General features: G+C 39.8%; 1 pseudogene across 2 annotated transcripts; it reads right to left on the reverse strand.

The window, feature by feature from the left end:
- Positions 1 to 1,018: 1,018 nt before the first annotated feature.
- LOC112622866 lies at positions 1,019 to 6,877 on the reverse strand (annotated as a pseudogene). 2 transcript variants are annotated; one of them, XR_003119040.1, is made up of 3 exons: positions 6,869 to 6,877; positions 6,617 to 6,619; positions 4,931 to 5,883 (listed from the first exon to the last, which is right to left on the reverse strand). The product of XR_003119040.1 is annotated as a PDZ domain-containing protein 11 pseudogene, transcript variant X2 (transcript). The 2 variants fall into 2 exon arrangements; XR_003119039.1 differs by lacking the exons at positions 6,617 to 6,619; positions 6,869 to 6,877 and adding an exon at positions 1,019 to 1,029 and having other exon boundaries at positions 5,209 to 6,030.
- Between the last annotated feature and the right edge of the window lie 10,901 nt (positions 6,878 to 17,778).

Below are 17,778 nucleotides of genomic sequence, written 5' to 3' on the forward strand. Positions count from 1 at the left end.
TTAATGGCAGGAAAAATAAGTGTGGTGACAATTCCCCAGATTAATTTTGTAGTAGTAGAAATGGGACAAAAGGGTGGAATATGAAGAGATTTTTTAAAAACGTTGATAGATTTTGTATGAAGGGCAAATCCAGAATAGAGTAATTGTAAGTTTTGTGACTACATGTCTTGGAGAGCACATGGAAAGCAGATCTCCATTACTGAAAGGAACAGTACAGGTACTTCTAAGAACATTGCCAGGAGTCCTTCACTTTTCTACAAGGGCATCATTTGTTAGTTCCTTTTTCTATGGTTTGGAGTAAAAGAAGCAATAATTAGAAATGTGTTCCTCATGGTAGGCTCCATAGCTGATTCTACTGTACAAGCTACAGTTAAATACCAGACTTTAAATTCTCTTGTGAAAATTATGATAGAATTGGCTGAATAAAGAAGTATCTGTGCAGTTGCTGGCACTTGTGGCCTATGGAGAAATACATCCAATGAAGATTTTAGAGATTTAGCTGTAGAGGATAAATGAAGAGATTGCTTAGTTAAGTAAGCAGACTCTTTAGCTCATTTTTTGATCTATTTAATTTTAGGTGGTTTGGTTTATGGGTAACCTGGGTAAAGAGCATACTCCAAACTCTTTATTATTATTATTATTATTATTATTATTATTATTATACTTTAAGTTCTAGGGTACATGTGCACAACGTGCAGGTTTGTTACATATGTATACTTGTGCCATGTTGGTGTGCTGCACCAATCAACTCGTCAGCACCCATCAACTCGTCATTTACATCAGGTATAACTCCCAATGCAATTCCTCCCCCCTCCCCCCTCCCCGTGATAGGCCCCAGTGTGTGATGTTCCCCATGAGATCACTTGGACTCGGGAAGCCATTGCTAGAATGTCAAATCGTCTCTCTTCAACTTTTGAATGACAAGAGCTGAAAGAAATGTGTGACCATGAGGACTCCATAACCTATGAATGATGTGGTGAGACCAGAAACCTGAAATAATGGGAACCAAGAGTGGCGCTAAGGCCCTAAGTTTTGGTCACACTCTCACCTGAGTGAGAACCTGATCAAAAGGGGGGGAATTTAATTTTTATGCAAAAGCATAGGAGGCCATTGTTTTGGACTGATTTCATGCACTAGGCCCCAAAAGACCAAACCAAACCAAAACAGAGTCGCTTGTGCTAAGACTTTAAGGAAACACATAGATCCTAGAAAAGACCAGGTTTTGTTTTTTCCTCCTGCAAGTTTCCATAACAAACATTGCTGACAGAATAGGTATCCACCCCATGAAGTTAACATTAAATCTTTAACCCAATTCATTTCCTCTTGCCTAGAGACCATTAAGCTTTAGATGATCATGTGACAAGGGTTCCAGCCAGTTCCAGGTGAAGATGCCTCCCCTGGCCATCAAGGAGCTACCCTTCCTCCACTAGATAGAGCAAGGCAAGAGGTCGGTGATCCCCATGCCAGTAATAAAGCATTTACGGAAGAAAGACCATCGATTGCTCCACCTCCCATAAAGATTTATGGAGATCACATCTTTCAGTGGAGAAATGAAGCAGGAGAATAAGGCCTAGAGGCAGAGAACCAAAGGACTTTCTAGGACTAAAACAAGTGGAAACACTTCTTCTAGGAACAGTGTATTGATATGGAAAACATTTCTCAAGTGAGCTTGTGTACAACTCCAGTAAACACACTGTGTATGAGGCCACTCCCAAGTGCTAGCAGGCTACTACACATGCAGATGGCCTAATCCAGGGGAAGAGTCAGGGAAGAATAATGCAAGACCCTGGAAGTATGCCAACATACAAAACCTCAAGTCAAAAGGTCAAATTTTTATAGGAAAGATTAGCTATTCCATAGACAGAGCAACCCCAAGGGCTGCTGATTGCCAATTTTTATGGTTATTTCTTGATTATATACTAAACAAAGAGTGGATTTTTCATGCCTCCCCTTTGTAGACCATATAGGGTAACTTCGTGACATTGTCATGGCATTTGTAAACTGTCACAGCCCTGGTGGAAGTGTAGCAGTGAGGACGACCAGAGGTCACTCTTGTTGCCATCTCAGTTTTGGTGAGTTTTAGATGACTCGTTTACTGCAAACTGTTTTACAAGCAAAGTCTTTATGACCTGTATTTTGTGCCAAACTCCTATCTTATCCTTTTACTTAGAATGCCTTAACTGTCTAGAAATGCAACCCAGGAGGTCTCAGCCTCATTTTACACAGCCCCTGTTTAAGATGGAGTTGCTCTGGTTCACATTCCTCTGACATTTCTCCTCTCCCTTTTATAAGAGAACCCTTAATCCTAACAGCTGCAGCAGGATGAAGATTCATCTTCTTTAACTTCTCCAGGCTGAATGGGGCAAAGATATTTCTGTGTAACTATAAGGGTCTCTTGTGTTCAGGGTACAGAGGAGTTCAGTCAGAATGCATTAACATGATGAAGGCCATTCATAACTCTTGAGTTTCAACAAAATGTGATATCTGGAAGATTTAAAAAAAGGTTGAGTAAGTTTATCCTCTATTCCTACACAAAGAGCACAACAGCGAGATATTTTAAAACAGTAAAGCAAAATAAGCAAAATTGTCCTAAGGTAACTACATTAGAAGACTTTCCATGAACTGGGCAACTGTTGAAACCAAGCTGATATGGGGTCACTAGCTGATTCCAGTGTGTCCAGAACTGGAATATTGGTTCAGATTTTTACATTATCGATTCCTTCATTTTCTTCTAAGCAGCAGCCAGAGATTGCTGGTTGGTTCACAGGAATAAGCAGAGTTACTCTAAATTGCAGAAAAAAACTCAAAACAACTGATGAGACTAGAATCTCACAGCAGGTACACCATAGTTCTTGAAATATAATTCTTTCTCCAGTTTCTCATTTTTACAAAGGACAAATCATGGTAAAACTGATTTGCTTTATTATGCTTGGCTGGATTCTTTCTATAAAGTGTAGCAAGAATAATTATTTTTCACATAAGCTTTTTAAAAAAATTGGCTTTAATGGAACTGTGCTTCATAAACGGAATCTCAGTTAAGGCTTTTTCAAAGCCAAGCACAGCCATATGTTTTTTACCCTCAAATACCTAACAGTTCCTCTACTCTTGAGGTTTCAAGACAATCTGGGGCTCTTAGGCCTGTCAGGAAGTGACATTGTTTACTGACCAAAAGCAAGGAACCCTGTAGAGGGACTGTGTAGACAAAGTATGAGGTCAGTTTTCTGAAGGGGCTTTTATTGGCTTTACTAGTCAAGTTTGATTCCTTAAAGGAAAGCACACCATTCCAGTCAAAGCCTTGATAAAATAAACAATTTCTCCAATTGTGTCCTGTTGCAAAAGAAAACCGATTCTTACTACACTTACGCAAATAACTACATTGCCATAAGTTAAGAATACCCACAAACCATCTTCAAATTCTGGATAAATCAATAGAGAGAAACAAATGTGTTCCTGATTTTGTTTACAAAAGCATACTTTACCTAGTTGTTAAAAGTTGTAAATAGCTTAAAATAAAATTTTCTAGACTCTGAAAAACAAAAAGGATTAGCAACATTTTAAGCACAGTCAAAAAGATTACTTCAGACTGTTTTGGTTTAGTCCATGCAGTTAACTCCTGTTCTGAAAAATAGTCATAAGTATTTCAGCTCTTCATGAGAGTCCTGAAAGTTTTTCCCTCTACTCTAATGTCACAATTTCCAAAGATATCAGAAAACCTGCATTTAGCACCTGTGAAAGTCCTATAGTTGATTATAAAACCACCTTTTAAAGAGGGTTAAAACAAGGCAATAATTGTCTGTGGATGACAAAATGTTTTAGGGCAGCCACAGTCAAAAACATGATTGACAAAGAAATTTGGTTACCTTTGTGGTATACAATGATTTTATGTAACAATTATTAATAACATACTCTAAGTCACATCAAAATTATAGGAGATTTTTATAATTTTGGAACACATACCAGTAACATATTTATACAAATACAGCCCAAAGAAAGTCAACACCATTTCATATTTGACAGTGCTTCCCGTATGACTTTTATATCAAATAAGTCAAATTTCACTTCTGTGTTAGTGTACTATTAATGTTAAACCCAATTTTTAATAAAACCTTATAGACAAATCTATTCAATTTTAATGTCTGACCATAAGGTAATATTCTCTTAAACCTTTTATAACTGTTTATAAATTTTTGTTAAATAGTAGATCAGTGCTCTAAGAAAAGCCTGTTGTGCTTTTATTCCAATGTTTAATTTTTAGAAAAACTGAAATGATACCCCTTTAATTTTTGTCAATATGTTCACACACAGAATTTCTTTTACAATTAATTTTTCACAAACCTGTCACAACTTGCTTAAAGCTTCAGCTTCATCCGAACTCAAACAATCTTTTACCCTTTAGGCAAAAAAAGTCACATTCCCATGACTTCTTATAATTTTTAAAAATTGAAAACACATTTTACTTTCTTTATACACCTTGCATGTAAAATTGTTTATTCAGTAGTCTCAATTACATGTTACGACGTTAACTCTTAGCAACGTTTACTTTTGGTGAAAACCTTGGTAAATTCAGGATTTTAATTATGTACTAAGTGTAGAGCCTAGAACCCAGATAGAAGTGCAGATAAGGTCTGACTTTTTCCAGTGTCTAACTCCACATGTGTCAGGCTTTACCTAGCTGTAAAGTAGGCAAGTTGTACAGTTAAGTGTCACAGTGGCATTTTATGAAGCATTTAAGAGGCCTAATCACCTTTAAATCACACATTTCTTGCACAAATTCCATTTTATAAATTCTTTCATGACTTACCCAGACCATCTCTGAAGTGCTTGGGTTTTCTGACTTGGCCTAAACATCCGTCTTTTTAAACAACCAGTTATTTTACTTTAGGACAAGAATTTACCATACAAGATCTTTTCTTATATGAAATCTCTTTTCTTTTTTTTTTTTTTTTCTTCAGCATTGTGTTTTACTTTTTGGGGGAGAGGCTAGGAGGAGGAAGGGGTGAAAACAGGGTCTCTTTGGAGTCTCAAAAGTGTATGAATCCTCTGGTAGTACAAGGATGGGATAAGATGGTCAGGGAAGTCAGATGGAAAATCCCCAAGATTCTTTTTGCTACTGATTTCTATAATTAAAATATGACATATGTAAGGGACTAGTACATGGTATTCAATAAATGTCAGCTGTCTTTCCTAACTAGGTTCCTCACAGGCTAGGTTATGCCTAGATATCATCCTCCTTTCAGGGAATGAAGCTCACCTAGAAAACTAGGGAACTAAAAGTGCAATACAGTTTGGGTAATTCAGTTGGTTAGCTGTCTCCCCATCCTCCCAACTCACTATTCCAGGGAGGGGCTGAAAATAGAAGTGGCTCTCCTGAAGTCTAGTTAGCATGTCATGGCAGAGTCCAGATGAAGGGCTGTGGGCTGCAACTTTCTAGTGCACAGTCCTCTCTTTTTGGCGATGGTAATTATAGGGAAAGAAGCGGACACGCATGCTGATTTCACGAGCTGTCTTCAGGATCTCAACAGCCTTGCTGTGCTCAATATCTTGGAAATCCACATCATTCACAGCTAGAACTTGGTCCCCTTCCTGAAGTCCTGCTCTATGTGCATCAGAGTCAGGAATTACCTTGGAGATGAAGATGCCTAGCTGGGAGGCCTTTCCTCCTCGGATGTTAAATCCCAACTGAGCTCCAGGAGGCTTCTTCAGTGTGATGGTTCGGGGCAGAAACTGGGTCAACTCATTGTTGTAGTCTGGGTGGTGCACCCTCTCATGAGGAGGAATCCATGCTGGAGGATTCTCATAGGCAGGCAAGAAAACCACCGGGTAGTCATCATAAGGAATCCGGCTGTCCATCTCGGGCAAGGCCCTGCTAACATTCATCAGCGAGCCTTCTTTTTCCCCCTCGCAGAGACGGTGCTGAGATAGGATCATGAAGGAAGAGGTGAAGGGAATTCCTGTAAGAGTGGCGCTGCGTTGTCGCCCTCTGGTCCCCAAAGAGATTAGCGAAGGCTGCCAGATGTGCCTTTCCTTCGTGCCCGGGGAGCCTCCGAAATCTCTTTTCTTTATAGCCTTGTTTACATAGATAGGGGACATGGCTAATTTAACATGTACCCAGGACTTTTTTTTTTTTTTTTTTTTTGAGACAGAGTCTCACTCTGTTGCCCAGACTGGAATGCAGTGGCGTGATCTCAGCTCACTGCAACCTCCGCCTCACAGGTTCAAGCAATTATCCTGCCTCAGCCTCCCTAGTACAGGGAGTACAGGCACCTGCCACCATGCCCAACTAATTTTTTGTATTATTATTAGAGATGGAGTTTCATCATGTTAGTTGGAATGGTCTTGATCTCCCAACGTCATGATCCGCCTGCCTCAGCCTCCCAAAGTGCTGGGATTACAGGCATGAGCCCCTGCACCCGGCCACATGTCCCCAGGCTTTATATAGAATCTAATGCTCCAAAATAAATTGAAAATTTTTTGAGAGTTGAAGAAGCAGTTCATGACCTTAAAGAAAACCTAATATCTAACCTGTATAATTTAGACCAAATGTTTGCATTTTGAAGATATGTTTATTTTACTAATAATGTTTAAAACTGTCTTTGGCCGGGCGCGGTGGCTCAAGCCTGTAATCCCAGCACTTTGGGAGGCCAAGACGGGCGGATCACGAGGTCAGGAGATCGAGACCATCCTGGCTAACAGAGTGAAACCCCGTCTCTTCTAAAAATACAAAAAAAAAAACTTAGCCGGGCGAGGTGGCGGGCGCCTGTAGTCCCAGCTACTCGGGAGGCTGAGGCAGGAGAATGGCGTAAACCCGGGAGGTGGAGCTTGCAGTGAGCTGAGATCCGGCCACTGCACTCCAGCCTGGGTGACAGAGCGAGACTCCGTCTCAAAAAAAAAAAAAAAAAAAAAAAAAAACTGTCTTTACTTCCCAAAGATTACTTAAGTCACATGAAATAAATAAAATATATTACACTTTGTACTTTTCTGACAAAATATTCTATTTGAGCTCTTATTATTAAACCAATTAATTAAAGCTCTTTTATATCACACATACAACATACCTAAATACATATACAGAATAAGAGAAAGGACTCATTCCCTAAGCCAGGAATTGAACCCTGAACCTGGGCTGCCATTGTGATGGCAGAGACCAAGAGAAAGTACTGCCACATGATTACAAGGTCACGCTTCCAGGAACATACAGGACAAGATAGAAACCTCATCCAGGTTTCTGTTTTTTTTCAGGGACTTGCAGCAAAGTTTGTAACTGACCAGTTTGCTGGGTCATCTTGAACAGTGGACTTATGGGAGTCCTAAGCCCACATTCTATCCTAAGGTAACACTCTTTTATGACAGAAAAATGCAAAAAGACACACAAAACATACCAGATTTATTATAGTTTAAGACTAGCCTCGCAAATCCTTTTTCCCATTAATCAAAACTTTACAGAGAAAATAAACACTAATTTTTACCATTCATTCAACAGGTTTGCACAGAGAGAGAAAGGAAGGGGAAGGGAGAAAAGCATTGCTTGCAGCAGGGTGGGGAAAGTGAGGGGCTCAGGGAGGCCAGAGAAAGACCTACCCATTGCAGCTGGCACTGAATCAAAAGTTCAGGTGGCTGCTTGTCAGTCGAGAAGGGATCTTTTCGAGTACTCCCATTGGCAATCAAGTTTCCCCTTTTATGGAGGAAAAATGTTCCCCATGTCCCATGATCCTTTACATGCCTAATTCTGTCAACCACAGCTGTCACCAAAGAGTGCAAGGCAGATTAATTCAAAGAGAATGGTGGTTAACATTCCGTACTGCCAAATCTGTTTTTAGCAAAAGGGAATTTACTGAGAGTGACCTCTAACCCCTTACATATTAGGAATGACTCTGACCTTCCTAAGTTGGGCCTTGAACCCAAATTCAGTCAAACATCCTTACTTTTATTAAGAGGAGCCTTTTAGCCTACTCTGTCTTAGGAGAGACTCTAACTCCCCTAAGTGGGCCTCTAACCCAATCCTATTCTTTACCTGGGTATATGCACCCCAGTTACCTAAAGTGAGCCAATCAGTGCTGCAGTCTATTTCCTTTGGGTTGAGAGTCTCCTCAGTATTATCTCTTCATGGTCACTGGAAAGATGTTACACGAAAGGGGTCCTGATCCAGACCACAAGAGAGGGTTCTTGGATCTCACAGAAGAAAGAATTCAGGGTGAGTCTATAGAGTAAGTGAAAGCAAGTTTATTAGGAAAGTAAAAGAAAAAAGAATGGCTACTCCATAGACAGAGCAGCCATGAGGGCTGCTGGTTGCCCATTTTTATGGTCATTTCTTGAATATATGCTAAACAAAGGGTTGATTATTCATGCCTCATCTTTTTAGACCATATAGGGTAACTTCCTGATGTTGCCATGGCATTTGTAAACTGTCATGGTGCTGGTGGGAGTGTAGCGGTGAGGACAACCAGAGGTCACTCTTGTCACCATCTTGGTTTTGGTGGGTTTTAGCTGACTTCTTTACTGCAACCTGTTTTATGAGCAAGATCTTTATGACCTGTGTCTTGTGCTGACCTACTATCTTATCCTGTGACTTAGAATGCCTTAACCATCTGGGAATGCAGCCCAGTAGGTCTGAGCCTCATTTTACATAGTTCCTATTTAAGATGGAGTTGCTCTGGTTCACACACTCTGACAAAACCTTGCACTTGATCTCTCAAGTTGCCTGCTTGACCTTCTTCCAAGTGTACTTTACTTCCTTTCATTCCTGCTTTAAAGATTTTGAATAAACTTTCATTCCTGCTCTAAAACTTGCCTTGGTCTCTCTTTCTGCCTTATGTCCTATTGGCCAAATTATTTCTTCTGAGGAGGCAAGAATTGAGGTTTCTGCAGACCTGTATGGATTCACTGCTGGAACAGTACCAGATATATTTTATGCATGTGGAAAGATATATACTCTTATTTTGATGAATATTGTTTTCTGTGCATTGAAAGCTATTTGGATCAGAAGGCTCTTACTGAGATAATGCCCACGTATGTAGCACAAGGCTTCTTTGAAATCATTATTTTCTCATGTTTAGTTTCAGCTGTACAATACCATCATTGTAGATCTTATCAACAAAAGTGATGAGTGAAGTTTGGCTCTTGATATAGGGTAAGAGAGTTAAAGATACAGAGTCCTGCCGTGTTCTGTGTCACAAATCTTTAAATTAGTTCCGATGTATATTTGTTGCCCCCTCCCCTGGCATACAGTAGTAAATCTATGATCCTCTTTATCATTATCTTGATTTTTTCTTTTGCTTGCATGGCTTGCATGGTTTCCAATGAGAATTCCACTGTAATTCTTATTCTGTTTCTCTGTCAGTAAGATACACTCCCTCCTTTTAATCATGTGACCTTGCTAAACTTACTAGTTCTCGTAGCTTTTCTGTTGGTTCCTTTAGATTTTCTACAATATCATTTCAATTTTCAAATTAAGGCAGTTTCTGCCTTTTTAATCTCTATACCTTTATTTTTTTTTCCTTTACTTATTGCATTGGCTATAACTTAAATAGTGAACTGTAAACCAGTAGTAAAATTCAAAGGTTCTCCATAATCATCTGAAGGGATTCTCTCCTTGGCTAGGGCACTCTGAAGTTTACCTGAATGACTGTGTCAGGCCATGGTGGGAAGTGGGGGTCGAACATGCCTCATTATACCTCTCTAGCATTAACATTAATGCAGACCTTAAGTCTGATAAAAAAACATTTACAGTCTATTCTCTCTAAAGCCTGCTACTTGGAGGCTTCATCTGCATAATAAACCTATGTCTCCACGACCCCCTAATGTAACCCAGACATTGCTTTCTACTGATAATAACTCTTTCAACTAATTGCCAATCAAAATATATTTAAATCTACCTATGACTGGGAAGCCCCCCTGCTTTGAGTTGTACTGCCCTTCCAGATTGAAACAATGTAAATCTTACATGTACTGATTGATGTATTATGTCTCCCTATAATGTATAAAAGCAAGCTGTAGGCCTACTACCTTGGGCATATGTTGTCAGGACCTCCTGAGGCTGTGTCACAGGCGCATCCTTAACCTTGGTAAATTAAACTTTCTAAATTGATTGACACCTGTTTCGGATACTTTTTGGGTTACAGAACAAAAATAGTACAAACTGACATCTTTACCTTATTCCCGATTATGGATTCCAGATAAAAAGGATGCCATCATCTTTTCAATGACAAGAAATAAAAAGAAAAAACACTCAGTCATTCACTATTAAGTATAAGGTTAGCTCAGGGATTTATTTTGTAGATGCTCTGTATTAGAATAAGAAAGTTACCTTCTATTCATAGATTTCTGAAAATTGTTTTCATTAAATGCTGTTGAATCTTGTCAAGTGCACTGATTTGCATTTTTTGAGATGATCATATTATATCTTTATTAGTATGGTATATCATATATACACACACACACACATATTTATAATTTAGTATAGTTTAACCTAATCTCTTTTCTAGGGAATAGTTTTTTTTTTTTTTTTTAGACGGAGTCTCGCTCTGTCACCCAGGCTGGAGAGCAGTGGTGCGACCTTGGCTCACTGCAAGCTCCGCCTCCTGGGTTCTCGCCATTCTCCTGCCTCAGCCTCCTGACTAGCTGGGACTACAGGTGCCTGCCACCATGCCCAGCTATTTTTTTTGTGGTTTTAGTAGAGACGGGGTTTCACCATGTTAGCCAGGATGGTCTTGATCTCCTGACCTCATGATCCACCTGTCTTGGCCTCTCAAAGTGCTGGGATTACAGGCATGAGCCACCATGCTTGGCTGTGAATAGCTTCTTAACTGATTTCTTGCTCCCATTCTTGTCCTTTCACAATATTAGATCTAATAATATCACTCTTTAATATACTCTGATGATTTGCCATCTTAATTATAATAATATCCCTTCTTTACCTACCCTAGAGGGCACCATATAACCAGATTCCTGCCTAACTTTCTTACCTCTTTTTAATATTTTCTTTACTGTGCTCCCTCTACTCCAGCTGTTATAGACTTCTTGCCTTTAATCAAATATGCCAAGTTTATTCCTACCTCAATAACATTGTACTCACTATTCTTGCCTGAAAGTCTTCTCCATCAAATTATCTATTGGTGGTTCTCTCACTTGTATTGTGTTTTTGTTTCATGAAACACAATTCAGATTTTGTCACTCTTCTGTTTAAAATCTTACAATTGGTTGTTCATTACTAACAGGATAAATTCAAAACTCCAAATAGCATTTAGCACTTTAGAGATGATTTACCTGATAATCTTATTAAAATGAACATTTCTCCCTCTCCGTCTACCCTCATTATGCTCTATCCTCTTCCCAAGTTTAGTTCATAGCATTTGTCATTTCCTGACAGTGTATTAAGTATTTGTTTGCAAGACAGTTTTCTTTCTCTTTCCTCTGCTAGAGTGTGAACTTCATGAAATTTGGAATTTGGTATATCTTTCTAATTGTTATATTTCAAAGTGCCTAAATGAATACACGAGACATAAGTGTCTTCAATAAATGTTTGTTGAGCACAGGAATGAATTATTACACACTGTGATGATTACCATGAGAAGAAACATAGGAGGTTCCAATGGCCAAATAGGAACAGCTCCAGTCTACAGCTCCCAGCATGAGCGACACAGAAGACGGGTGATTTCTGCATTTCCAACCGAGGTACTGGGTTCATCTCACTGGGGCTTGTTGGATAGTGGGTGCAGGACAGTGGGTGCAGCCCACCGAGTGTGAGCTGAAGCAGGGCGAGGCATTGCATCACCCAGGAAATGCAAGGGGTCAAGGAATTCCCTTTCCTAGCCAAGGGAAACTGTGACAGATGGCCCCTGGAAAATTGGGTCACTCCCACCCTAATGCTGCACTTTTCAAATGGTCTTAGCAAATGGCACACCAGGAGATTATATCCCACACCTGGCTCAGAGGATCCCACGCACATGGAGACTCGCTCTTTGCTAGGACAGCAGTCTGAGATTGAACTCCAAGGCAGCAGCGAGGCTGGGGGAGGGGAACCCGCCATTGCTGAGGCTTGAGTAGGTAAACAAAGTGGCAGGGAAGCTCGAACTGGGTGGAACCCACCACAGCTCAAGGAGGCCTGCCTGCCTCTGTAGACTCCACCTCTGGGGGCAGGGCATAGCCAAACAAAAGGCAGCAGAAACCTCTGCAAAATTAAATGTCCCAGTCTGACAGCTTTGAAGAGAGCAGTGGTTCTCCCAGTACGGAGTTTGAGATCTGAGAACGGACAGACTGCCTCCTCAAGTGGGTCCCTGATCCCCGAGTAGCCTAACTGGGAGGCACCCTCCAGTAGGGCCAGACTGACACCTCACATGGCTGGGTACCCCTCTGAGACAAAGCTTCCAGAGGAACGATCAGACAGCAACATTTGCTGTTCAGCAATATTCGCTGTTCTGCAGCCTCCACTGCTGATACCCAGGCAAACAGCATCTGGAGTGGACCTCCAGCAAACTCCAACAGACCTGCAGCTGAGGGTCCTGACTGTTAGAAGGAAAACTAACTAACAGAAAAGACATCCACACCAAAACCCCATCTGTATGTCACCATCATCAAAGACCAAAGGTAGGTAAAACCACAAAGATGGGGAAAAACAGAGCAGAAAAGCTGAAAATTCTAAAAGTCAGAGCTCCTCTCCCCCTCCAAAGGAACGCAGCTCCTCACCAGCAATGGAACAAAGGTGGAAGGAGAATGACTTTGACGAGTTGAGAGAAGAAGGCTTCAGATGATCAAACTTTTCTGAGCTAAAGGAGGAATTTCGAACCCATCACAAAGAAGCTACAAACCTTGAAAAAAGATTAGATGAATGGATAACTAGAATAACCAGCTTAGAGAAGCCCTTAAATGATGTGATGGAGCTGAAAACCATGGCACGAGAACTACGTGACAAATGCAAAAGCTTCAGTAGCCGATTCAATCAACTGGAAGGAAGGGTATCAGTGATTGAAGATCAAATGAATGAAATGAAGCAAGAAGAGAAGTTTAGAAAAAAAAAGAGTAAAAAGAAATGAACAAAGTTTCCAAAAAATATGGGGCTACGTGAAAAGACCAAATCTATGTCTGATTAGATTACCTGAAAGTGATGGGGAGAATGGAACCAAATTGGAAAACACTCTGCAAGATATTATCCAGGAGAACTTCCCCAACTTAGCAAGGCAGGCCAACATTCAAATTCAGGAAATACAGAGAATGCCACAAAGATACTGCTTGAGAAGAGCAAAGATACTCCTTGAGAAGAGCAACTCCAAGACACATAGTTGTCAGATTCACCAAAGTTGAAATGAAGGAAAAAAAGTTAAGGGCAGCCAGAGAGAAAGATCGGGTTACCCACAAAGGGAAGCCCATCAGATTAACAGTGGATCTCTTGGCAGAAACTCTAGAAGCCAGAAGAGAGTAGGGTCCAATATTTGACATTCTTAAAGAAAAGAATTTTCAACCCAGAATTTCATATCCAGCCAAACTAAGCTTCATAAGTGAAGGAGAAATAAAATCCTTTACAAACAAGCAAATACTGAGAGATTTTGTCACCACCAGGTCTGCCCTACAAGAGATCCTGAAGGAAGCACTAAACGTGGAAAGGAACAACTGGTACCTGCCATTGCAAAAACATGCAAAATTGTAAAGACTAACGATGCTAAGAGGAAACTGCATCAACTAACAAGCAAAATAACCAGCTAACATCATAATGACAGGATCAAATTCACACATAACAATATTAACCTTAAATGTAAATGGGCTAAATGGTCCAATTAAAAGACACAGACTGGAAAACTGGGTAAAGAGTCAAGACCCATCAGTGTGCTGCATTCAGGAGACCCATCTTACATGCAGAGACACACATAGGCTCAAAATAAAGGGATGGAGGAAGATCTACCAAGCAAAGGAAAAACAAAAAAAAGCAGGGGTTGCAATCCTAGTCTCTGATAAAACAGAATTTAAAACAACCAAGATAAAAAGAGATAAAGAAGGCCATTACATAATGGTAAAGGGATCAATTCAACAGGAAGAGCTAACTATCCTAAATATATATGCACCCAATACAGGAGCACCCAGATTCATAAAGCAAGTCCTTAGAGACCTACAAAGAGACTTAGACTCCCACACAATAATAATGGGAGACTTTAACACCCCGCTGTTAACATTAGACAGATCAACGAGACAGAAAGTTAAAAAGTATATCTAGGAATTGAACTCAACTCTGCACCAAGTGGACCTAATAGACATCTACAGAACTCTCCACCCCAAATCAACAGAGTATACATTCGTCTCAGCACCACATCACACTTATTCCAAAATTGACCACATAGTTGGAAGTAAAGCACTCCTCAGCAAATATACAAGAACAGAAATTATAACAAACTCTCTCAGACCACAGTGCAATCAAACTAGAACTGAGGATTAAGAAACTCAGCCAAAACCGCTCAACTACATAGAAACTGAACAACCTGTTCCGGAATGACTACTGGGTACATAACGAAATGAAAGCAGAAATAAAGATGTTCTTTGAAACCAATGAGAACAAAGATACAACATACCAGAATCTCTGGGATACATTTAACGCAGTGCGTAAAGGGATATTTACAGCATAAATGCCCACAAGAGAAAACAGGAAAGATCTAAAATTGACACCCTAACACCACAATTAAAAGAACTAGAGAAGCAAGAGCAAATACATTCAAAAGCTAGCAGAAGGCAAGAAATAACTAAGATCAGAGCAGAACTGAAGGAGATAGAGACACAAAAAACCTTTCAAAAAATCGATGGATCCAGGAGTTGGTTGTTTGAAAAGATCAACAAAATTGATAGACCGCTAGCAAGACTAATAAAGAAGAAAAGAGAGAAGAATCAAATAGATGTAATAAAAAATGATAAAGGAGATATCACCACTGATCCCACAGAAATACAAACTACCATCAGAGGATATCATAAACACCTCTATGCAAATAAACTAGAAAAACGAGAAGAAATGGATAAATCCCTGGACACATACACCCTCCCAAGACTAAAACAGGAAGAAGTTGATTTCCTGAATAGATCAATAACAGGCTCTGAAATTGAGGCACTAATTAACAGCCTACCAACCAAAAAAAATCCAGGACCAGATGGATTCACAGCTGAATTCTACCGGAGGTACAAAGAGGAGCTGGTACCATTCCTTCTGAAACTATTCCAATCAATAGAAAAAGAGAGAATCATCCCTAACTCATTTTATGAGGCCAGCATCATCCTGATAGCAAAGTCTGGCAGAGGCACAACAAAAAAAGAGAATTGTAGACCAATATCCCTGATGAACATCAATGCAAAAATCCTCAATAAAATACTGGCAAACCAAATCCAGCAGCACATCAAAAAGCTTATCCACCATGATCAAGTGGGCTTCATCCCTGGGATGCAAGGCTGGTTCAAAATACCCAAATCAATAAACATAATCCAGCATATAAACAGAAGCAAAGACAAAAACTACATGATTATCTCAATAGATGGAGAAAAGGCCTTTGACAAAATTCAACAGCCCTTCATGCTAAAAACTCTCAATAAATTAGGTACTGATGGAACCTATCTCAAAATAATAAGAGCTATTTATGACAAACACACAACCAATATCATACTGAATGGGCAAAAACTGGAAGCATTCTCTTTGAGAACTGGCACAAGACAGGGATGCCCTCTCTCACCACTCCTATTCAACATAGTGTTGGAAGTTCTGGCCAGGGCAATCAGGCAGGATAAAGATATAAAGAGTATTCAATTTGGAAAAGAGGAAGTCAAATTGTTCCTGTTTGCAGATGACATGATTGTATATTTAGAAAGTCCCCTCGTCTCAGCCCAAAATCTCCTTAAGCTGATAAGCAACTTCAGCAAAGTCTTAGGATACAAAATCAATGTGCAAAAATCACAAGCATTCCTATACACCAATAACAGACAAGTAGAGACCCAAATAATGAGTGAACTCCCATTCACAATTGTGTCAAAGAGAAAAAATACCTGGGAATCCAACTTACAAAGGATGTGAAGGACCTCTTCAAGGAGAACTGCAAACCACTGCTCAACGAAATAAAAGAGGACACAAACAAATGGAAGAACATTCCATGCTCATGGATAGGAAGAATCAATATCATGAAAATGGCCATACTGCCCAAGGTAATTTATAGATTCAATGTCGTCCTGATCAAGCTACCAATGACTTTATTCAAAGAATTGGAAAAAACTACTTTAAAGTTCATATGGAACCAAAAAGGAGCCTGCATTGCCAAGACAATCCTAAGCCAAAAGAACAAAGCTGGAAGCATCACGCTATCTGATTTCAAATTATACTACAAGGCTATAGTAATCAAAACGGAATAGTACTGGTACCAAAACAGAGATACAGACCAATGGAACAGATCAGAGCCCTCAGAAATAATACCACACACCTACAACCATCTGATCTTTGACAAACCGGACAAAAACAAGAAACAGGGAAAGGATTCCCTATTTAATAAATGGTGCTGGGAAAACTGGCTAGCCATAAGTAGAAAGCTGAAACTGGATCCCTTCCTTACACCTTATACAAAAATTAATTCAAGATGGATTAAAGACTTAAATGGTAGACCTAAAACCATAAAAACCCTAGAAGAAAACCTAGGGAATGCCATTCAGGACAGAGTCATTGACAACGACTTCACATCTAAAACACCAAAAGCAATGGCAACAAAAGCCAAAATTGACAAATGGGATCTAATTAAACTAAAGAGCTTCTGTACAGCAAAAGAAACTACCATGAGAGTGAACAGGCAACCTACAGAATGGGAGAAAATTTTTCCAATCTACTCATCTGACACAGGGCTAATATCCAGAATCTACAAAAAACTCAAACAAATTTACAAGAAAAAATCAAATGAACCCATCAAAAAGTGGGCGAAGGCTATGAATAGATACTTCTCAAAGGAAGACATTTATGCAGCCAACAGACACATGAAAAAGTGCTCATCATCACTGGCCATCAGAGAAATGCAAATCAAACACAATGAGATACCCTCTCATGCCAGTTAGAATGGCGATCATTAAAAAGTCAGGAAACAACAGGTGCTGGAGAGGATGTGGAGAAATAGAAACACTTTTACAGTCTTGGTGGGACTGTAAACTAGTTCAACCATTGTGGAAGACTGTGTGGAAATTCCTCTAGGATCTAGAACTAGAAATACCATTTGACCTAGCCATCCCATTACTGGGCATATACCCAAAAGATTATAAATAATGCTGCTATAAGGACACATGCACACATACGTTTATTGCAGCACTATTCACAATAGCAAAGACTTGGAACCAACCCAAATGTCCATCAATGATAGACTGGATTAAGAAAATGTGGCATATATACAGCATGGAATACTGTGCAGCCATAAAAAAAGGATGAGTTCATGTTCTTTGTAGGGACATGGATGAAGGTGGAAACCATCATTCTCAGCAAACATCGCAAGGACAAAAAAACAAACACCGCACGTTCTCACTCACAGGTGGGAATTGAACAATGAGAACCCTTGGACACAGGAAAAGGAACATCATACATTGGGACCTGTTGTGGGGTGGGAGGAGGGGGGAGGGATAGCATTAGGAGATATACTTAATGTAAATGATGAGTTAATGGGTGTAGCACACCAACATGGCACACGTATACATATGTAACATACCTGCACATTGTGCACATGTACCCTAGAACTTAAAGTATAATAAAAAAGAACAACAAGGAGAAAAGAATATCACAAATATAGCTTTTGGCTT

This window comes from Theropithecus gelada, chromosome 4 (genome assembly GCF_003255815.1).
Source record: "Theropithecus gelada isolate Dixy chromosome 4, Tgel_1.0, whole genome shotgun sequence".
Classification (NCBI taxonomy): domain Eukaryota; kingdom Metazoa; phylum Chordata; class Mammalia; order Primates; family Cercopithecidae; genus Theropithecus; species Theropithecus gelada.